Source organism: Aotus nancymaae, unplaced genomic scaffold, assembly GCF_030222135.1.
Source record: "Aotus nancymaae isolate 86718 unplaced genomic scaffold, 86718_ANA_hifiasm-v0.15.2.pri h1tg000040l, whole genome shotgun sequence".
Lineage (NCBI taxonomy): Eukaryota > Metazoa > Chordata > Mammalia > Primates > Aotidae > Aotus > Aotus nancymaae.
In genome coordinates, this window is record NW_026988454.1 from 126,189,035 (window position 1) to 126,209,343 (window position 20,309).

At 39.1% G+C, this 20,309-nt stretch overlaps 1 protein-coding gene across 1 annotated transcript in view; it reads left to right on the top strand.

Moving 5' to 3' along the window:
- LOC135268285 (collagen alpha-1(I) chain-like) overlaps window positions 1-20,309 on the top strand; it is a 50,316-nt gene that overhangs the window by 4,584 nt on the left and 25,423 nt on the right. The window contains exon 3 of the mRNA XM_064360383.1: window positions 14,195-14,285. The gene's annotated coding sequence lies outside the window, so the exon portion shown is untranslated. The remainder of the gene's footprint in view (window positions 1-14,194; window positions 14,286-20,309) is intronic.

Genomic DNA, 20,309 nt, shown 5'->3' on the forward strand with positions numbered 1-20,309 from the left:
AGATGATAAGAAAAGTTGAATTGGGTAGGAGGTATGGCAAGGGGACAGGGATAATAAAAATAATACCTAACACTTATGTGCAAGGTACCGTGCTTAGTGCTTTATATACTCCATTTATCAAAGGTCTTTGTTGCACTTAGCAGAAAACCAACTCAAGTGAGTTTAATAAAGGAAATCGACTCTCATAACCAGAAAGTTCAGGGGTACATCTAGCTATAGGCAAGATCAAGTCAAGGGACTCAAATTATGTCATCAGCATCCTGTATCTTGCAATTTCTCAGCCATCCTGAACCAATAACTATGACCTGAGGGACATGCTACTTGTCATATATCAACTCCTAAAACCAGAGGACATGAGCAGAAGATTCTACAAAGAGATAGTAGGTACATGTACAAACTAGGTCCAGTATGCACACCATATCTCATTTATCAACTTATTAACTCTATAAAATATTGTTATCCTCATTATGTATTGGAGAAAGTAGAACAGGAGATCCAGTAAACCTGGAAAAGTTTACTATTGGTAATTAGGCATTATGAAAATAAAAAGGCATTAAACAGAATGATGGAAAATGTGGTAGAGAAAGAGGAAAAGGAAGGGAAAATCTAAGTCACACGACAAAGCAACTGTTTTGTCCAATTGGACATAAGAACAAGGGAGAAGATTGAAGAATCTTAGTTCAAACTTGGGAGGTTTTCACAGTTTGATACAATCCTTGTTAATTAACAGGTGGCAAAGGGTCGCTCGGGAGCTCCTATTGGAGGTGCACATCTGAGGATTGAGGAAATGAGATCAGCTCAAGTTCTCTGGAACCTCTTTTGGTCACACTGAAATATGTATTTATTCAATTATTATTTGTAAGCTGCTGGTAAGGTTCTATTTTATGCCTGCAAATGCTAAAAAGGTGAAGAATATGCTTTCAGACTTGAAGGCACTTACATTCTGATCATGGAATAAAGCAAGGATATTTATAACTGGAATGTTTCACAATATAAGCACCTCAAGAAAGATGCAAACAAAGTGAAAAAGTTTGGAGGAGGGAGTGAGCTCGTCTGTTTGGGAGAAGAGGGAAGGCTCGGTGAAGAAGGTGCTATCTGAGCTCCACCTTAAAGCTCTCAGGTAGGGTGTCAGCTAGAAAGATGGTAGAGGGAGTGTGATCCAGGCTGAGCCACCAGTATAAGCAAAGAGAAATTACGCATCAAAGAATAAAATTTCAACAAATGAATCCCAAAGATCCAATTGGCTTTTATTAGCTGTTTATGAACTGGGCAACATCCAGTCTGCAAAACAGGAGCTCCTATGAACTAGACAAGTAGGTAAGTTTACAGGCAGAAAAAAGTGAAAGAAATCAGGAACAGTGAGCAAATAGCAGATTGGTCTTTTCAAGATTACTTTTCTCATAGGAATGTAAACGAAATCTTTTTGGTTTAATGGAATTTGACTATTATCTCTTTCCTGATTTCTTGAAGGGTCAGATCTTACAGTAAAATACAGGTTTTGATTTGGTGTCATGGAACCTCTCAGCATGAATGACTCCATTTGGGGACTGCTGTCTTTTCTTTTCTAATGCCATAAAATTGATTCAGGAAACAGTGGGTTACCCCATTGACCAAAAAATGGGGGATATGAGAGAGAAAGCTAGTAAGGTAAAGTCAGAGCATGGAGGCTGTTGGGTAGGGAGCTAGACATGAAGGGGCAGGAGACCCTGATGATTTTTGGAACAGGGAAATGACTTCAATAGTTCCATGCTTTAAGTTCTAGTCAGGCAAGAGAGTGTGATACAGTATGGTTTAAATTAGCTCTCCAGTATGACTTGCATTATCCTCTTTAGACTTGAATTTTAGCTAGAACTTTTTACCATATACTCAGCGGAATGCTAAACCAAGTAAGCATGAAAGCAAGTAGTATGTGACAAGTATAAATTGTTTAACTTGATCTAATGTTTGATCATTTCAACCTTTAATTAGGATTTCTATTAAGTCCTAAACCCTTAAGTTGAGTGAAGCCAGGACACCATAAAATATAATTCCATATTTTAGCAGAAGTACCAACCCTAAAAGTAGCTATCTTCTTGGCATAATTTTACTAAAAGGAGAGAAAATACACAAAAATAATAGCACATACTAAACTAGAACCTGCATTTTAAAAAGATTTCTTCTGTAGGTGATTTATATGCAAATTAAAGTTGAAAAGCAGTGAACTGGAGGATTTTAGAGAATTCCAGGATTAAAACACTGTCTGAGAAAAAGGCAAAGTTAAATAATTAATAGTAACTTTTGATTACTCAAGAATAGCTATAGTAATGAATGTTTTTATTTATATGAAATTCTGGAAAATCTAAACTGCTCTATAATGATAGCAGATTGGTGGTTTCCTGGTTGTGGAGGGGAGGGGGGACTATAAAGGGCATGAGGAAACTTTTTGGAGTGATAGAAACATTCTGTAAGTTGATTGTAATGGTAGAGAAACAGGTATATACATTTGTCAAAACTTAACGAAACTGTACAGAGTAGCTGTCTTTTATTTTGCATAAATTTTACCACAATTAAGTTAATAAAGCATACCTGTTGCAATTTTTAGACTAATCATTAAAAGAATGAAAAAATGAGGATATGACTCACAAACTAGTAGAAAGGAAAAAAAGAGTAAAAATTCAACCAACCTAAAAAGTCAAGGAAAGAAAAGGAAATATAGTAAAGGTGAAGCATAGAAAACAATGAAATGATGGCAAATTTAAATTCAATTTATAATTTACTTTGTACACTGTAGAAAGAGTAGTCCACAATGAGTGGGACATTGCTGGAAAAGTTTAATGATTGGATGGTTAAAATGTCTGGCTTGAACACATGCCTTTGTCCCCACTTCCTCCCCTAATTTCACTAATGTTAGTAAAGGATAAAAAAAATCCACAAGACAATGAAATCCACAGGAACAAAGACAATGAGGGAAAACAACAGCAGATGAGATTTACCATCTCAAGAAATTAAACTAAAGAGATTCTAGTCTTGGGGCCACCAGAAACCAATGAAGACAGAGATGAAGTATCATACTGAAAATGAAAATTAAAGTGAAACTCTGCATACTAAATAGTAAGATGCTCCCCCTAGCCCCGATCATCATGGTCACATATCCTTCCCTAGGCTGATGAGGGAGGAGAAATCTGGTACAAATTGCTGGAATCTGGTGGTCCAGAAGGCAGCTAAGAGAAAATTCCATGAAAACGTTTCTAGTCAGTCCATCCTTTTAGTTGAAATAAATGTTTAATAGATCAGAATTCTTAGTGGTCCTGCCTCCTCTCCCAATCACATTGCAAAACAGTGGAAGCCAGGTTTATTTTAGAACTTTGCTACTGTTTGTTTTAGTTTTTGTTTTTTGAGATGCGGTCTTGCTCTGTTGTACAGGCTGGAGTGCAGTGGTGTGATCACAGCTCACTGCAGCCTCAACCTCCCAAGCTCAAGCAATCCTTCCACCTCTGCCTCCCGAGTAGCTGGGACTACAGGTGCACAGCATCTTGCCTCGATAATTTTTTTTTTTTTTTTTTTTTTTTTTAGATTCAGGGTCTCACTTTGTTGCCCAGGCTGGTCTGGAACTCCTGTGCTCAAGCAGTGCTCCCAACTTGGCCTCCTAAAGTGCTGGGATTATAGACATGAGCCACCACCCCCAGTCAGAACCTTGCTACTTAGATCATTGTCCAAGAACCATAGTATTGACATCTCCTGGGGCTTGGTTAAAGATGTGAAATCTTAGGCCCTACTCTAGACCTACAAAACCAGAATCTGCATTTTGACAAGATCTCCCCATGTGATTCATATGCATATTAAGGTTTGAGAAGCAGTGGATTACAGATTGTTAGAGAATATCATGATTCCTCTCTGAAGATGGAAAAAAGACCTATTTATGAACACATGTGATGGAACATCTTGACTAAAACATCCAGCTTGTCACCTTTTTTGCCTTACACTGAAGCTTACTGGGTATCAAGCATTCCCCATCCCTACCCCAACAGACGTAGAGTTTTAAACAGTTTAAAAAAAAAAATTACCTCTTAACATTGAATAGACAAAAGCCAACAGATATATGAGGAAAGTATCATGAAGGTCAGAATCTAAGAAAAAAGAACAGGGAAAACAGACAATATAGAGAACCAAAGAAGTCTTAACAAAGAAAAATCTCTATGAGCCTCAGAGAGTAGCTGGCTAGGGGCAATGGCTCGTGCTTAGTAATCTTAGCACTTTGGGAAGCCAGAGTGGGAGAATCACTCGAGGCCAGGAGTTTCAGACCAGCCTAGGCAACATAGCAATACCCTGTCTCCATTTTTAAAAAAAAAGAAAGAGGCCGGGCGCGGTGGCTCAAGCCTGTAATCCCAGCACTTTGGGAGGCCGAGGCGGGTGGATCACGAGGTCAAGAGATCGAGACCATCCTGGTCAACATGGTGAAACCCCGTCTCTACTAACACAAAAAATTAGCTGGGCATGGTGGCGCATGCCTGTAATCCCAGCTACTCAGGAGGCTGAGGCAGGAGAATTGCCTGAACCCAGGAGGCGGAGGTTGCGGTGAGCCGAGATCGCGCCATTGCACTCCAGCCTGGGTAACGAGCGAAACTCCGTCTCAAAAAAAAAAAAAAAAAAAAAAAAAAGAAAGAAAAGGCCAGGCATGGTGGCTCACACCTGTATTCCCAGCACTTTGGGAGGCCAAGGTGGGCAGATCACTTGAGGTCAGGAGTTCGAAACCAGCCTGGCCAAAATGGCAAAATCCCATCTCTACTAAAAATACAAAAAAAATTTAGCTGGACATGGTGGTGGGCACCTGTAATCTCAGCTACTCGGGAGGCTAAGGCAGGACAATTGCTTGAATTGGTGAGGCGAAGGTTGTAGTGAGCAGAGATAGTGCCACTGCATTCCACTCTGGGCAACAGAGCAAGACTCCATCTCAAAAAAAAAACAAAACAAAAAGAGAGCATCCATGAAACAGGAACATGATACCATTAAGAAAGATGGGGAGGCTAGACACTGTGGCTCACACCTGTAATCCCAGCACTTTGGGAGGCCGAGGTGAGTGGCACATATAAGCACAGGAGTTCAAGATCAGCATAAGCAACATAGAGAAACCCTGTCTCTACAAAAAATACAAAAAAAACAAATTAGCCAGGTATGGTGGCATGTCCCTGTGGTCCCAGCTAGTTGGGAGGCTGATGTGGGAGAATTGCTTGAGCCCAGGAGTTTGAGGCTGCAGTGAGCCAAGATCACGCCACTGCACTCTGGCCTGGATGACAGAGACCTTGTCTCAAGAAATAAAGATGGCAAGGGGAGGGGAGAGGGAGAGAAAGGGAAGGAGGAAGGAAAGAAGAAGAAAGAATGGGAAAGAAGGAGTCAAAAGAGCACATCTTGAATATTTTAAAAGTTGTAATGAAAGAGTTAGAAGGTGAGGTTGAACAACTCTCCCAGAGAGAAAAGGAGATGGAAAATAGGACAGAAAAGAGAAGGAAAAAGAGAATTTGAGGATGAATTTAAGAAGTTCAGCATCCCATTTACAGTAGTTCTAGAAAGAGATGAGAATTTTTTCCCAGAAATGAAGGTAGTGAGTTTCCAGAATAAAAGGCTCCCCCAGTGCTCTGGTACAATAAATGCAAAAAGATCTAAACCAAGAACACTAGTGATAGAGAGAATCCTAAAAGCTTTTGGAGAGAAAAAGCAGGTCACATACAAAAAACTAGGAATCAAAATGGTATCAAGAAGCTAGAAGGCAATAGAACAACTCTCAAATCCTGAGGAACAATGTTTCCAATAGAAAAGTCTATGCCGAGCCAAAATATCAAGTGTGAGAATAGTATAGACATTTTTAAACATTCAAGATTTCACATTTATCTATACTTTCTCAGGAAATAGCTGCATGACATTTTTCACAAAAATGAGGGAGGAAAAAAGCAAGAAAAGTAAAGTATATGGGATCCAGGGAATGGGATTTGATATTGTTTAGATCTGAGTCTTGCCCAAATCTCATGTCAAATTGTAATCTCCAGTGTTGGAGGTGGGGCCTGGGTGGGAGTCGATTGGATCATGGGGGCACATTTCCCCCTCACCTTTGGTACTTCATCACAATAATGAGTTCTTGTGAGATCTGGTTGTTTAAAAGTGTATGGAACCTATCCCCACCCTTCCTCCTGCTCCAACCATGTAAAGTGCGAGCTTCCCTCTTTGCCTTCCCCCATGATTGTAGGTTTCCTGAGGCCTCCCCAGAAACAGAGGCCACCATGTTTCCTGTATAGCCTGCAGAACTGTGAGCCAATTAAACCTGTTTTTTAAACATAAATTACCCAGTTTCAGATATTTCTTTATAGCAATGTGAGGATAGACTAATACAGGATTCCATATAAGAAAGAAGCAAGAGAGATCCCCAGGATTATGATGAAGGGAAATTCAAGGAAGAGAATGGTGTGGCAGGTCTAGAGTGAAACCATTGGAGTAGAAAGACAGAGGACTCCAGAAACAATTGAAATGGATAGATTACCACATACATTTGACCATATGAGAGGAAGAATATTGATGGAGAGTTTTAGGATGGATTTAATAACGTATACATAGAAAATAAACATTTTAAATCAGAGAATTACTAATTTCAAGAAAGATAACTCACATTGTTTTAGTCTGTTTTCACACTGCTATAAAAAACTGCCCAAGACTGGGTAATTTATAAAGGAAAGAGATTTAATTGACTCACAGTTCAGCATGGCTTGGGAGGCCTCAGGAAACTTACAATCATGGTAGAAGGGGAAGCAAACACGTACTTCTTCAAATGGCAGCAGCAAGAAGTAGAATGGACAAAAGGGAGAAAAGTCCCTTATAAAACTGTTAGATCCTGTGATAAGTCACTCACTATCACAAGAACAACATGAGGGTAACTACCCCATGATTCAGTTACCTCCCACTGGGTCCCTTCCCATGACACATGGGGATTATGGGAACTACAAGATGAGATTTGGGTGGGAACACAGCCAGACCACATCACACATGAAAAATAAATATAGACTGGGTGCAATAGCTCATGCTGTAATCTCAGCACCTTGAAAGGCCAAGGTGGAAGGATCACTTGAGGCCAGGAGTTCAAAACCAGACCGGACAACATAGCCAGACCCTATCTCTAAATTAAAAAAAAAAAAAAATTAACCAGGCGGGCCGGGCGTGGTGGCTCATGCCTGTAATCCCAGCACTTTGGGAGGCCGAGGCGGGTGGATCATGAGGTCAAGAGATCAAGACCATCCTGGTCAACATGGTAAAACCCCGTCTCTACTAAAAATACAAAAAATTAGCTGGGCATGGTGGCGCATGCCTATAATCCCAGCTACTCAGGAGGCTGAGGCAGGAGAATTGCTTGAACCCAGGAGGCGGAGGTTGCGGTGAGCCGAGATCGCACCATTGCACTCCAGACTAGGTAACAAGAGCGAAACTCCGTCTCAAAAAAAAAAAAAAAAAAAAAAAAATTAACCAGGCATGGTAGTGCATGCCTGTATTCTCAGCTTCTCAGGAGGCTGAGGTGGGAGGATCACTTGAGCCAGGAATTTAAGGTTATAGTGAGCCAATATTGTAAGCAGATCCTTCAAAGGATGGTGACCAGACCAGGCACATAGTTGGCATCTGGAGACTTGGATTTTAGGAGTGTTCCCCGCCACTCTAACTGATAAGAGGGACTTCACTGGGAGAGGATTCATGGAAGCTTGGGCCTGGTTTCCTCTGGACTTCACTCCAATTTTCCCTTGACTGATTTTGCACTATATCCTTTCAATGTGTCACAGCCATGAGTACAGCTGTATACTGAGTCCTGTGATTCCTTCTAGCAAATCACTGGACTTGGGGATGATCTTGGGGATCCCAACACATATGTTGTAATTCAAATATCTCATTAAAATAATAGGGCTGGGTGCAGTAGCTCACACCTGTAATCCTAGTGCTTTGAGAGGCTGAGGCGGGCAGATTGCTTGAGCCCAGGAGTTCAAGACCAACTTGGGAAACATGGTGAAACCCTGTCTCTACAAAAAAAAAATATAAAAATCAGGCAGGCATGGTGTCATCCACCTATAGTTCCAGCTACTTGGGAGGCTAAAGTGGGAGGATCGATTGAGTCCAGGAGGTTGAGGCTACAATGAGTCATGATGGCAGTACTGTACTTCAGCTTGAGTGACAGGCCTTGTCTCAGATGAAATAAAAATAAATAAAATTAAATGATAAATTATAAAATATTAAATAATGTAGTTACAGGATGTGTGCTTGCAAACAACAAAAAATAATTCAAACAATCTAATTTTTTTTTTAAGATGGGGTCCAGGCTGGGTGCGGTGGCTCACACCTGTAATCCCAGCACTTTGGGAGGCTGAGGGGGGTGGATCATGAGGTCAGGAGTTCAAGACCAGCCTGGTCAATGTGGTGAAACCCCATCTCTACTAAAAGTACAAAAATTAGCTGGGTGTGGTGGCAGGCACTTGTAATCCCAGCTACTCAGGAGGCTGAGGCAGGAGAATCGTTTGAACCTGGGAGGTGGAGGTTGCAGTGAGCCAAGATCACGCCGTTGAACTCCAGCCTCAGCAACAGGGTGAGACTCCAACTCAAAAAAAAAAAAAATTATTTTCCCCTCCAGCTTTACTGAGCTATAATTGACAAGTAAAAATTGTACATATTTAAGGTATACAATGTGATGTTTTGATATTTGTATACATTGTGAAATCATTACCACAAGCCTGTCTCTGGCTTATTTCACTTAGCATAATGTTCTCCACATTTGTTCTATCCAGTTAAGTCCACTGCTGAAGTTGACACAAAAGTAGCAGCAGAGAAGTTCCTGCAAGGGACTGACCAAACCATCCTGAGATGGAGAAAGTGGGGATTCCAAAGAAAGAAGCGTTAAATGTCAGAATGATCAGTCCAAAGCACTAATTAGGGAAACTCACATAGAGAGTGCTTCAGCAGTCCTTATGATGGACGGTGAGAAAAAAGATGTTCTACCTAGGTATGTCAACAATGAAGAGGTTGGGTTATAAAGTTTATATGGAGGTTTAAGGAGTTTGGCTTAGGACCAAGGCTATTTTCTACATATTTAGCAACATGTTGATGTTTCAGTGTTTTGGACAACATCCTAAACAAATTTATCAGTTCATGGAAATGTTCAAGGTCCCAGCCTGGGTTCAAGCCTGCAGGAGAAAACATACAGCTGGCCAAGCCATAGAATGGTCAAGGTACTCTGCCTCTGAGTCAAAACAAAGGAAGAAAGCAGGGGAAACTGGGGACCCTACAAGGTTCATCCATATTGTCACAAATGATTCCTTCTTTAAATTTTTTTAGAGACAGGGTCTTACTGTGTTGCCCAGGCTGGATTCATCTCCTGGGCTCAAGTGATCCTCCCATCTCAGCCCCCCAAGTAATTAGGACTACAAGTATCAGCCACAAAACCTGGCTATTTTTTTTTTAATTTTTTGTACAGATGAGGTTGCCAAGACTGAACTCAAAAACTCCTGAGCTCAAGCAGTCCTCCCACTTCAGCTTCCCAAACTGCTGTATTGCAGGCATGAGCCATCATTCCTGGTGGATTTCCTTCTGTTTAAGGCTGAATAATATTTCATTGTATGTGTTTATAACACTTTCTTTATCCATGCATCCATTGATGGAAACTTTGACTCCAAATCTTGGCTGTTGTCAACAGTGTGGGAATGAACAGTGGAATGCAGATATCTCTTTGACATACGTCTTTTGTTTCACCTTGAAGAACTTTCTTTAGCATTTATGAGGCAGGTCTAGTGGTGATGAACTCCCTCAGCTTTTGTTTGTCTGGGAAAGTCTTTATATCTCCTTCATTTGTGAAGGATAGCTTTGCTGGAGTTGGCAGTTTTCTTTGTTGTTTTCTTTCAGCACTTTGAATATATCATCTTAGTCTCTCCTGGCCTACAGAATTTCTGCTGGGAAATTCACTCATGGTGTTACGGAGTTTCTTTGGATATGACAAGTCTTTTTCTTTTGCTCCTTTCAAAATTCTCTCTTTAGGAATTTGATTACAATATGTCTCAGTAAAAATCTTTTTATGGGTCAGGCGCAGTGGCTTATGACTGTAATCCCAGCACTTTGGGGACTGAGGCTGGTGGATCATGAGGTCAAGAGATCAAGACCATCCTGGCCAACATGGTGAAACCCGATCTCTACTAAAAACGCAAAAATTAGCTGGGCATGGTGGCATGTCCTGTAGTCCCAGCTACTTGGGAGGCTAAGGCAGGAGAATCGCTTGAACCCGAGAGGCGGAGGTTGCAGTAGCCGAGATCACACCACTATACTCCATCCTTCTGACAGAGCAAGACTCCATCTCAAAAAAAAAAAAAAATCTTTTTGTGTTTAACTATTTGAGTTTTGAGGGGAATTAATGGACCTGGATGTTCATTTCCTTCTCCAGATTTGGGAAGCTCTCTCTCATTATTTCTTTAAATATTATTTCTGTCCCTTTTTCTTTCTCTTCTTCTGGGAATCCCATAATATATACATTGGTTCACTAGATGGTATCCCACCATGGGCTTTTTTCATTCTTTTCCATTCTTTTTTCTTTTTGTTTCCCTGGCTGAATAATTTCAAATGTCCTGTTTTTGAGCTCACAGATTTTTTTCTTCTGTTTGATGGAATCTGCTATTGAAGCTGTCTATGGAATTTTTCAGTTCAGTCATTGCGTTTTTCAGCTCCAGAATTTGCTTGGTTCTTTTTATGGTTTCTATCTCTGTTGAACATCTCATTCATTTTCTTTATGTCTTGTTTTCCTGATTTTGCTTCGTTGTCTGTATTCTCTTGTAGCTCACTGATCTTCTTTAAAATTATTATTTTTAATTTCTTTTCAGGCAGTTCGTAGATTTCTGCTTCTTTAGAGTTAGTTACTGGTGCTTTATTTTGTTAGTTTGGTGTTGGTGTCATGTTTTCCTGATTATTCTTGATTCTCATTGCCTTGTGTTGCTATCTGTACATTTGAGGAAGTAGGCATCTCTTCCAGTCTTTGCACACTGGCTTCAGCAGGGAAAGCCCTTCACCAGTCAGCTTGTGCAGAGATTCTGGGCAGGCCAGCTGGTGGGGCCTATGAGAAGGCTTATTGCTGGAGTCCCTGGGCAGCATGGCTTAGTGCCTGAATCAGTGGGCAGGTAGGCCTGGTGCCTGGGTGTAAAGGGACCAGCCAGAGACTGGGGTCCCCTGGATGTATATGCTTTCATTATTGCCCCTCTCTCTCTCTGTGTGTCTCTTTCTCTCCCTCTCTCTCTCTCTCTCCCCCCCACCTCTCTAACTTTCAGCACAGTATTGGATAGAAAAAGTGATAGTTGAAATCCTTGTCTTGCTTGTCTTGTTATTTATTTATTTATGTATTTATGTATTTATTTATTTATTTATTTCTGATAGGGTCTTGCTCTACTACCCAGGCTGGAGTGCACTGGTATGATCGTGGCTCATTGCAGCCTTGACCTCCTAAGCTCAAGCAATCCTCCCACCTCAGCCTCCTGAGTAGCTGGAACTACAGGTGCATGCCACCATACCTGGCTAAATTTTTGTATTTTTTGTAGAGACAGGGTCTCACTATGTTGCCCAGTTTGGTTTTGAACTCCTGGGCTCAAGCAGTCCTCCTGCCTCAGCCTCTCACCATGCCCAGCCCTGTTTGCACATTTAAAAGAATGCTTCTGACATTTCCCTATCAAGAATGATGTTTGCTGTAAAGTATGTTAGATACCCTTTAGTAGATTAAGGAAAATAATTTCTACTTTAAATTGTTTTATCATTACGGATGTTGAATTTTATCACATGCTTTATCTGCATTTATTAAGATTATAATTAGCTTTCTCCTTGTGATATTATGAAGTATATATTTGGTCTTTATTCTTGTTTCTTGACATACATCCCTTAAAACCCTTGACATCTCTGGAGGGGATTTCATGAGAAGGCGGTGATAATGATAATTGATAAGGGAATGTTTTGTTTGCTAGTGAAATGACTAGTGGCTGGCAGTTGATAGATAGCTTCAGGATGGGGGCTGGTCACAGGAAAGACCAAGGCATGATTAGAGAGTTGGGATATTCAGCCTCACCTCCCAACATCTAAGAAGGGGAGAGAAGCTGAAGCTTAAGTTGATTACCAATGGCTAATGATTTAATCAAGCATGCATATGTAATGAAGCTTCCATAAAAAAACAAAAAGACTGGGTTTAGAGAGCTTCCAGATAGCTGAACATGTAGAGATTCCTGGAAAATAGCAGGCCTGGAGAGAGCATGGAAGCTCCATGCCCCTTCTCTCGTACCTTACCGTATGCATCTCTTTTACCTAGCTGTTATCTATATCCTTTGTAATATCTTTTATAATAAATGGATAAATGTAAGTAAAGTATTTCCCTGAGCTGAGGTAGCTGTTCTAGCAAATTAAGCAAACCCAAGGAGGGAGTCATGGGAACCCTCAATTTATAGTCAGTTGATCAGAAACTCAGGTTGCACAATGTAAGCACAATCTATGCTTGCAACTAGCATCTAAAGTAGAGAGGAGTCTCGTGGGACTGATCTCTTAACCTACGGGTAGAGAACTCCAGGTAGATAGTATCAGAATCGAATAGAACTAAAAGACACTCAGATGGTATCTGCTGTAGAACTGATTGCTTGCTTGATGTTTGGGTATAAACCCCTACACATCTGGAGTCACAGAGTGTTCTGTGTTGTGAGGGCATAGTAGGAGAAATTGAGTTTGTTTTCTTCCATATCAAGCACCCCTTTAATTTATTAATGTGAAGAATTGTTTCTGTAATATTAAACCACTCTCTTAGCAATGGAAAATTCTGCTTACAAAAAATATATCTATTAAACCACTCTTGCATCCCTGGATTAGCCTGACTTTGTCATTATTTATTACCTTTCTAAAATATCTTAATGATTTGGTTTGCTAATACTTTTATATTTTTACATATAAGCTCCAAAGTGAGATTGTCTATAATTTGATTGTTTAGGTAATCAAGTTTTATTTACCTCATAAATGAGTTGGGAATATTTTTTTTTCTATTTTCTGTAAGAGTTTGTATAAGATTGGAATAAACTATTTCTTGAAAAGTTGGTAGAACTCACTGTCTTACTCTGTTCCTGCTGCTAGGACAAAATACCTGACAATGGGTAATTTATGAAGAAATTTTTTTTCTCTCAGTTCTGGGGGCTGGAAAGTCCAAGATCAGGTGCCAGCAGGTTTGGTGTCTGGTGAGGATCTAGTCTCTGCTTTCAAGACAGTGCCTTGTTGCTGCCTCCTTCAGGGGACGAACACTATGTCCTCACATAGCAGAAGAGATGAAAGGGCAAAAGGAAATGACTAGTTATTTGGACCCATTTATAAAGTCACTAATCCCATTCATGAAGACTCTACCTCATCATTACCTAAAGGGGTTACCTCTTTTTTTATTATCCCCCCTGTTTTGACACAAAAGAATTACCTACCTCTTAATAGTATTACATTGGTGAGACTGTTTCAACATGAAACAACATGAGTTTTAGGGGACATTGAGATCATAGAAATTATTTAATCCTGATGCCTTTATTGTAAGATTTTTACTAACTTCAACTTCTTTACAGGTCATAGGACTTATTTCTTCTTTTTTTTTTTTTTTTTTTTTTTTTGAGGCGGAGTTTCGCTCTTGTTACCCAGGCTGGAGTGCAATGGCGCGATCTCGGCTCACCGCAACCTCCGCCTCCTGGGTTCAGGCAATTCTCCTGCCTCAGCCTCCTGAGTAGCTGGGATTACAGGCACGCGCCACCATGCCCAGCTAATTTTTTGTATTAGTAGAGACGGGGTTTCACCATGTTGACCAGGATGGTCTCGATCTCTTGACCTCGTGATCCACCCGCCTCGGCCTCCCAAAGTGCTGGGATTACAGGCTTGAGCCACCGTGCCCGGCTATTTCTTCTTGAAGTATGTTTTCCTAGGATTTTGCTCATCTAAGTTTAAAAAAAATTTTTAAATCTCTGCTCCATCTGTAGTTATGTCCCCCTTTGCATTACTAATATTTTTTCTCCCTCTCTCTTCTCCCCTTGCCACCACAGTTTGTCAATTTTATTAGTTTCTCCTCTATATAACAAGCTTTTGGATTTGTTGGTTCCTCTATTGTACTTTTAAAAACAATTTTAAAAAGTACCTTGATTTTTAAAAGTACCTCATTTTATTTTTATAGATGGTGTCTCACTGTGTTGTCCAGACTGGACTCAGATTTCTGGGCTTTAATGATCCTCTTGCCTCAGCCTCCCAAGTAGTCAGGACTACAGGTATACACTACTGTGCCTGGCTACTGTATTTTCTTGATTGTTGCTTTAATAATTTTTATATGCTTCCTTTTACTTTCTTTGAGCTCATTCTTTATTTTCTCCTGTCTTCAGTTGGATGTCTAATTATGTAATTTTCAGGCTTTCTTAATTTAAAATATAAGCATAGAAAGCTATATAAATTTACCTTGAATTACCACCATTATTTTGTTTCCCACATCTTGATACATAGTATTTTTATTATTGTTCATTTCTAAATATTTTTTATACTTCTATTACAATTTCATCTTTGATTCAAGTGTTCAGAAGTATGTTTAATTAAATTTTGAGATAATTATAGATTCACATTCAGCTATAAGAAATAATAGAGATTCTGTGTACACTTGACCCAGTTTCTCCCAATTTGTAAAATGTCTCCCATTTGTAAAACTGTAGAAACTATCACAATCAAGATATTGACATTAATGAGAAATCAGCTGTTAGTTTTACTGAGGATCCCTTCTATGTGATGAATTACTTCTCTCTCACTGCTTTCAAGATTCTCTGTCCTTTGCTTTCAACAGTTTGATTATAATGTGTCTAGGTGCAAATCTTTTTGAGTTTATCATATTTTGAGTTTGCTGAGCTTCTTAAATGTATAGATTAATGTTTTTCACCAAATTTGAGGAGTTTTGGCGTTTTTTTCCTCCAGTATTCTTTTTGGGTTTCTCATCTATTTCTTTGATTTCCTTTATGCATATGATAGTACACTTCATGGTATTTCACAGATGTCTGAAGCTCTGTTCATTTTCTTTATTCTTTTTCTCTCTGTTGGGGAGTCTCAATTGACCTTTCTTCCAGTTTGCTTTTTCTTTCTTCTAGCTCGAATCTACTATTGAGCTCTTCCAGTGAATTTTTTTATTTCGGTTATTGTACTTTTTAACTCTGGAATTTCTATTTGGTCCTCTTTTATAAATGTATCTTTTTTAATCAATATTTTCTTTATAATGAGACAGTATTCTCATGCTCTTCTTTAGTTCTCTAGATATGGTTTCCTTTCCTTATTTGAATATATTTGTACTATCTTATTTTAAATCTTTGTCTAGTAAATCCAGTACTGGGGCTTCCTGACAGTTTCTATTCATTGCTTCCCCCCACCCCGCCCCCACCGGCCCCAACTGTGTATAGGTTATTTTTCCTGTTTCTTTGCATGTCTTATAAGCTTTTATTGGAAACTAGATGTTTTAAATAACAAAATGTGGCAACTCTGGAAATCAGATTCCCCCTACTCCCCAGAATTTATTGTTGCAGTTGCTGTTGCTGCTGTTTGTCTAGTTACTTTCCTAAACTAATTCTGTAAAGTCTGTATTCTTTGTAATGTGTGTCCACTATAGCCTCTGCTCGGTTAGCATAGTGATCAGGTAATGAATGGACAGATATTTTCTTAAATGCTTCGAATTGATAAGTCTCCCAGTCTTTGCCAAAAGTCTCTGTGTGTGTTGGGACATATCCATAAAGCTCCACCACACACTGGAAAACTCTGCTTTCGTCTTTACTTTCTTCTTGTGCAGACCCTCAAAGTCAGCCAATAGTGAGAGACTGAGGTCTTCTCAAACCTTACCTGGGTACACACATAGTTCTGGGCAGGGACACAGCCTACACATGCTGTGGTCTTCTGCATTTCCAGGAATATAATTAAGTTTTCCAAACACATTTACAAACTTCTTATTCTAGCTGGGCGCGGTAGCCAATGCCTGTAATCCCAGCACTTTGGAAGGCTGAGGTGGGCAGATCATTTGAGGCCAGGAGTTCAAGACCAGCCTGGCCAACATGGCAAAACTCCGTCTCTACTAAAAATACAATAGTTAGCTGGGCATGGTGGTGTGTGCCTGTAATCCCAGCTACTCAGGAGTCTGAGGAAGGAGAATCACTTGAACCCAGGCGGCAGAGGTTTGCAGTGAGCAAAAATCATACCACTGCACTCTAGCCTGGGCAACAAAGCAAGACTCCATCTTAAAAAAGAAAAATCTTATTCCTCACTTTTTCCTTGTAATCTTTTTTCCCCCAGTTGTTATCACCTGAGGCACCTGAGATGTTAAACAATTGCCACTAATCGTTTTCAATAAACACTGCAGAGAAAAGGCTGTTCTCAGTGAATGACCTCTGAGTCAGTTCCAATAAAGACCAGCTCTGAGAGCCCTTGTGGTTTCCAGGAAACTGCCAGACAAGTCAAAGAATAACTCATAGAAGATGAGCATTTAGGGGAACTCCAAGCCATTCTGCTCCCTTCAGTGACTGCTAGGTTGCTGGTTTTCAGGGTTACCGTGATTGCAAGGTTGTTGGTTTCCAAGGCTACCATTGAACTGCAGAAAAAGGGATGGCAATAGGACAAGTTAAAATGCCACAAAGCTTGCTCTTATGAGATTTAGCCTGTGTGTGTGTGTGTGTGTGTGTGTGTGTGTGTGTGAAAAAATGCTCCCCAGACTGTTGTGAGCCTTTGGTTAATTTTCAGAGTTCTAAAAATGTTGATTTTAACAATTTTTGGCCAGTGCTATCATTGCTTTTCTGGATAAATCAATTTTTGGCAATCCTTACTCCACCAATCTGAATGCAGCTCCCATCATATTGACATTAATACAGTCAAGATACAGAACAATTCAATCACCACAAGGATCTCTTGTGTTTGTTCTTTTTTTTTTTTTTTTTTTTTTGAGACGGAGTTTCGCTCTTGTTACCCAGGCTGGAGTGCAATGGCGCGATCTCGGCTCACCGCAACCTCCCCCTCCTGGATTCAAGCAGTTCTCCTGCCTCAGCCTCCTGAGTAGCTGGGATTACAGGCACGTGCCACCATGCCCAGCTAATTTTTTGTATTTTTAGTAGAGACGGGGTTTCACCATGTTGACCAGGATGGTCTCGATCTCTTGACCTCGTGATCCACCCACCTCGGCCTCCCAAAGTGCTGGGATTACAGGCGTGAGCCACCACGCCTGGCCGTGTTTGTTCTTTTATAGCCATATGCATTTCCTTCCTATAACTGTTTTAAGCCCTGGCAACTACTAATCTGTTCTCTATTTCTATAATTTTGTTATCTCAAGAATTATATAAATGGAACTATGCAGTATATAACCTTTTGGGCTTTTTTTAATTCAGCATGATTCCCTGGAGGTATTGCTAAGGAGTAATTCGTAATATGGATGTGCCACTCTTTATTCACCCACTGAAGAACATCTGAGTTGTTTCCAGTTTAGGGACTTATGGATAAAGCTGCTATGAATATTCACGTACAGGCTATTACGTGAATATAAGTCTTTATTTCTCTGAGATAAATGCCAAGGAGTGCAATTGTTGAGTCATGTGGCATTTACATATTTCATTTATTTAATTTTTTTAAACTGCCAATCTGTTTTTCAATTCAGCTCTACTATTTTACATTCCCATCAGCAATATATGAATGATTTGGTTTCTCTGTATACTTGCCAGCATTTGATTTTGTCAAAATTTTTTATTTTAACTAGTTTGAGAGGTATATGTTAATATTTTATTGTGACTTTAATTTACATTTACGTAATGGCTAATGGTATTAAACATCCCAATATGTGCTCATTTCCCATGTAATTGGATTATTGTTTACTGTTGAGTTTTGAGAGTTCTTTGAAGAGTATATTCTGGATACTAGTTCTTTGTTGGATAAGTGGTTTTCTTCAGTTTTTAGCCTTTCTTTTAATTTTGTTAACAGGATTTCTGACAGACCAACAGTTTTTAATTTTTATAGATCTAATTTATCAATCTCTCCTTTTATGAATTATGTTTTGTTGTCAAGTTTAAGAAATTTTTGCTAGTGCTAGATCTCAAATATTTTCTCCTGTTTTTTTCGTAAAGTTTTGTGGTTTTATGCTTTACACTTAAATATGTGATCTATTTTGAGTTAATATTTGTAGAAAGTGTGAGACTTATGTCAAAGTTCATGGATTTTTATTTGTTTTGCCTATGGATCTTCAATTACTCCAGCACCGTATGTTGAAAAGGTTTTTTGTCATTGAATTGGTTTTGCACCTTTGTCAAAAATCAGACATTTTTATGTAGGTCTATTTTCTGTATACAGGATACAGAACTCAGAAATAGACCTACATAAAAATGTCTAACTGATTTTTGACAAAGGTGCAAAACCAATCACCAAGATACAGAACTCAGAAATCGACCTACATAAAAATGTCTAACTGATTTTTGACATAGGTGCAAAACCAATTCAATGTATCCTGTTTCATTGTAACCATTCAATGTAACCTGTATCCTGTTCATACAGGATACAGATCTGTATCTATCCCTCTCCCAATACCACACAGTCACGATTAGTGTAACTCTATAAAAAGTCTTGAAGTTGGGTATACTGGTTTCCTCACTTTATTCTTTTTTCCAAATTATTCTGGCTATTCTAGTTCCTTTGTCTTTTCATATAAATTTGGGAATAATTTTCTGTGTAAAATATGTATTTTACATAAAACCTTCCTGGGATTTTAGCAGAAATTTTATTAAACCTATATAAAAATTTGGGGATTATTGACATTTTTAGAAGTATGTTTTTAAATTTCTAAATACATAGTTTCTTCTTCCTTTTTTTTTTTTTTTTGAGATGGAGTCTCACTCTGTTATGCAGGCTGGAGTGCAGTGGCACGATCTCAGCTCACTGCAACCTCTACCTCCCGGGTTCAAGCAATTCTCGTGTCTCAGCCTCCCAAGTAGTTGGGATTCCAGGCACATGCCACCATGCCTGGCTAATTTTTGTATTTTTAGTAGAAATGGGGTTTCACCATGTTGGCCAGGCTGGTCTTGAACTCCTCCCAAAGTGCTGGGATTACAGGCCTGAGCCACCACAGCCAGCCTTATTTCTTTATTATTAACATGTAACTTAATTCTAGTGAAAATTAAGTGTAGTCAGAGAATGTTATCAATAATACATCAATTATTTGAAATTTGCTGACACTTTATGGACTAGTATTTAATTTTTATAAATGTTACACATGTGCTTGAAAAGAATGAATATTCCCTAATTTTTAGATGAAGAGTTCTATTGTGTGATCAAAAATTAATCGTGCCAACCTGGCCAGCATAGTGAAACCCCATCTCTACCAAAAAATACAAAAATTGGCTAGGCATGGTGGCACATGCCTATTAAAGTCCAGCTACTGTGGAGGCTGAGGTGGAAGAATCACTGGAACCTGGAAGGCAGAGGTTTCAGTGAGCCAAGATTGCACTGCTGCACTCCAGCCTGGGTGACGGGGTGAGACCCTGTCTCCAAAAACAAAACAAAATAAAACAAATTAGTTGTGTTATTCAAATCTTTTGTATATTTTTAATCAATTTTTTTTGTATAGTTATAACTCCCTGGCATGTTTTTAAAATAAAAAAAACTTCTTCCTCCCTAATAATGTTTTTGTCTTAATATCCATTTTCTCTAATGTTTATATAACTATCTCAGCTTTCTTTTGTTAGTATTTATCTGGATTAGTTCTTTTCCTCTTTTTACTTTCAACCTCTCTGTTGACTTAAGTTTTAAGTGAGCCTATTGTACAGTATATTATTGGACTTTTTCATTTCAAATTTAAGTATCTCTGTCCTAAATGGCATGTTTAGCTCATTAACTTTATTGTAATTATGATATATTTGGCCTTATTTCCATCTCCTTGCTTTGTGCTTTGTCCCCGTTTCACTATATTCCCCCCACCACACACATATACACATTTCTTGCCTCATTTTAGATTTTTGCCTCTCAATCAATCCTTCCTTCCTTTTCTTTCTTTTGCATGTAGCTTCTCTCTATTGGTTTGGAAATTATACATTCTAATTTTATTCTTTTGTGGTTAAAATTAAAATTTTACCATGTGTACTTTAAAATGTCTTGGGCTAATCAAATCTGTAAGTCTTCTGAACAACATAGTCTCCCTCTGAGGTTTTGAATCTTCAGAGTCAACCAATTGCTGATTTAAAATATTTGAAAAAAATTTGTTCAGACTCGGTGGCTCACACCTATAATTCCAGCACTTTGGGAGG